Source organism: Nematolebias whitei, chromosome 7, assembly GCF_014905685.2.
Source record: "Nematolebias whitei isolate Nwh7 chromosome 7, NemWhi1, whole genome shotgun sequence".
In the NCBI taxonomy this organism is placed as follows: domain Eukaryota; kingdom Metazoa; phylum Chordata; class Actinopteri; order Cyprinodontiformes; family Rivulidae; genus Nematolebias; species Nematolebias whitei.
This window is the reverse complement of record NC_056504.1, coordinates 22,444,919-22,448,607: the sequence shown is the minus strand read 5'-3', so window position 1 is coordinate 22,448,607 and position 3,689 is coordinate 22,444,919. Positions and strand designations below refer to the sequence as shown.

Here is a 3,689-nt window from a genome sequence, read left to right as displayed (position 1 = left end):
TATATATATATATATATATATGTATATACATATATACACATATATATGTGCATATATGTGTGTGTATACATATGTGTCTGTATGTGTATATATATATATACGTGTGTGTATTTATATATGTATGTATATGTATACATATGTTAAATGGACTGTATTTATATAGCACCTTTCTATCTTATTGAGATGCTCAAAGTGCTTTACACTACAATATGTACCTTCATTTACCCATTCATACAGCACTTTACTAGATCTACAAAGCTCATCGAACAAATCATTCTAAAGAGATTAATCAGTGTTTTTTCACTTTCATACATTGATGGGACACACATCAGATGCAATGAGGAGTTCAGTGTCTTGCCCAGAGACACTTCGGCATGTGACTGCTGGTGGATTCGAACCCCCAACTCTTGCGTTGGAGGACGACTGCTCTAACCACTCAGCCACAGCCACCCCTATGTGTGTGTGTGTATATATATATATATATATATATATATATATATATATAGTGTATACACTACATTGCCAAAAGTATTCGCTCACCTGCCTTGACTTACATATGAGCTTAAGTGACATCCCATTCCTATTCCATAGGGTTCAATATGACGTTGGTCCACCCTTTGCAGATACACCAGCTTCAACTCTTTTGGAAAGGCTGTCCACAAAGTTTAGGAGTGTATATGATGATTTTTGACCATTCTTCCAGAAGCGCATTTGTGAGGTCACACTGATGTTGGATGAGAAGGCCTGGCTCTCAGTCTCCGCTCTAATTCATTCCAAAGGTGTTCTATCGGGTTGAGATCAGGACTCTGTGCAGGCCAGTCAAGTTCATTCACACCAGACTCTGCCATCCATATCTTTATGGACCTTGCATTGTGCAGTAGTGCACAGTATGTTGGAAGATGAAGGGGCCAGCTCCAATCTGTTCCCACAAAGTTGGGAGTATGGAATTGTCCAAAATGTCTTGGTATGCTGAAGCAGTCAGAGTTCCTTTCACTGGAACTAAGGGGCCAAGCCCAGCTCCTGAAAAACAAACCCACAACTTAATGCCCCCTCCACCAAATTTTACACTTGGCACAATGCAGTCAGACAAGTACCATTCTCCTGGCAACCACCAAACCCAGACTCATCCATCAGATTGCCAGATGGAGAAGAGCTATTCGTCACTCCAGAGAACGCGCCTCCACTGCTCTAGAGTCCAGTGGCGGTGTGCTTTACACCACTGCATCTGATGCTTTGCATTGAACTTGGTGATGCATGGCTTGGATGCAGCTGCTTGACCATGGAAACCCATTCCATGAAGCTCTCTGCGCACTGTTCCTGAGCTGATCTGAAGGCCACATGAAGTGTGGAGGTCTGTAGTGATTGACTCTGCAGAAAGTTGGCAACCTTTTTGCAATATGCACTTCTGCACTTCTGACCCAGCTCTGTCAGTTTATGTGGCCTACCACTTCATGGCTGAGTTGCTGTCATTCCCAAACACTTCCATTTTCTTATAATACAGCTGACAGTTGACTTTAGAATATTTAGGAGCGAGGAAATTTCACGACTGGATTTGTTCCATAGGTGGCATCCTATAAGTTCCACGCTGGAATTCACTGAGCTCCTGAGAGTGACCCATTCTTTCACAAATGTTTGTAAAAACAGTCTGCATGTCTAGGTGCTTTATTTTATACACCTGTGGCCATGGAAATGATTGGAACACCTGATTCCGATAATTTGGATGGGTGAGCAAATACTTTTGGCAATGTAGTGTGTTGTCAAGTAAACTCATTGAATGAAATCGTATCAGCCAGTGGCTTCCAAGTAACAGATTTGTACCCTCTGAAATGTAGAATAATTGTTTTTATGCATTGAGTATTATGTGATTGTAACAAGTTGTCCTACATCCTGTGATTAGGGTGAAGTGAAATGATTTATACTGTATAAAATGAAATGCTGTGTTGTTCATGAGGTGGTCTGGGAGATGGTAAAAGTGGTGAGTCGACACCTATAAACAGTAGTAAAGAGAGCCAGCTGTGTTCTAGGGAAAGATTACAAAGGAAAAGTGGTGAGTTGACATCTTTAAAACACTTTAACACAGCCGTAGAAGGAGCCAGACGCGCTCTGAACGGCTGACCTAATCAGGATAACAGTACACGTAGAAGCCGAGCAAAGCAGCCGAGCAAGACTGCACGTCACCATAAAAGGGCAGGCTGTATGTAAAAAGAAACATGTGTGGTAGCTTGTAAGCTTCTGAGCTGAGAAGCAGGAACAATACAGCTCAATACCTTATAAGGGTGCAATTTGGAGACAGTCCAACTGTCTACCAGAGGGCCGACCTTCCTAAGACTAAAGTCCAATCAGAAAACGACACCAAGCTAGTAAAAGGGAAAACTGGGTTGTCCAGTAAAACAATCTCCTATTTAAACCAAGCCTACTGGCAAGTTGGGGCTGAACGGACCGTGGAGTTGAAGGATGAGGGCAGTATAGCTTCACCCCCAGAAGCCACTCAGAGAGATCAGGAACAGCTCAAAGGAGATTTATTTTTAATCAAGATAGGAATATTCTTTCGTTCAGCCGAGCTGACACAAGACCAGATTCCTCAGGATTAGGACTGCTTTCGGGGAGTTAAGGGAGCTCTCTTCCAGGGCTCTGGAGGAAATTTATTGTGCCATTTTCCGAAAGTCTTCGGGCAGAAATGGTGAGCGACCCTTTACATATTGTCCAAATGCTAAATTTTATATGAAGGGTTAGATTGAGAGTGTTGTCCTGCTTCCAGCCTACTTGAAAAGTTACCATGTGATCTGTGTGCTGTCAAGGTGGATTGTAACAGGTCTAGCAAAGCTTGGTTGGTTTGTGAGACAGTGATTAGGGGTTTATGGGGATTTAACATGCTGTGAGGCTCCAAGTGCATGTTAGTCCATCCTCGTGAGCGTAGGCTACTCTGAAATGACAACCTAAGCATTAGGAGATAAGATTCTCTACTTCAGCTCATCGGAGCCAGGAGAGCCTCACCTCAGTGGACACCCCAGGACCCTGAATGTTTCACTAGACCAATAAGACACTCCCTGCTACCAGGCATGAACTCTCTGTCATTAATCTTTTTAAATGATCAAATGTAACTAATTATAATTTGCTGATAACGCTGTACCCCTGCAAATCCCCAATTAAAGCAAAGCATAAAATGTAAAATTCTGGACTATCATTTCTACATATTCGTACTCAAAAAGTTGGAAAACTTGGTTCAATTTCATCAATAAAGAGAAGGTTTTTAATGGTTTTGCAGCTTGGATCAAACAACACCCTGGAATTTTGTGCCTAGATTCGAAAAACTACCAGATCGGTAACAATTGCAGTTCTACAATAGGAGGTGAGCGGCCAAACTGCCAGTTTACCCGTGATCAATGATTTAACCCCAGCTACTAGGTTGAACGAGTCACGAGGTGAGACAAGGGTGTGACTCGCAAATGATGGTCGTGAACAGTCTGGGTGAATCACCTCCAACACCCTCCAACACAGCCTTAAACAGGACTAGCCTAATGTCACTCTGGGTAAAGCACAAGTGTTAGATTAGTCCGAAATACCCCTTAGAGGAGAGGCTGCAGTGGGGTTAGCCATAACTAATGTGGTGACTTCACCGGGTAGAAAAACAGTGTGTGTGTGTATATATATATATATATATATATATATATATATATATATATATATAT

At 42.1% G+C, this 3,689-nt stretch overlaps 1 protein-coding gene across 1 annotated transcript in view; it reads right to left on the bottom strand.

Moving 5' to 3' along the window:
• The window catches only part of LOC119412175 (solute carrier family 41 member 3-like), a 143,142-nt gene that overhangs the window by 40,409 nt on the left and 99,044 nt on the right, over positions 1-3,689 (bottom strand). The window lies entirely within an intron of this gene.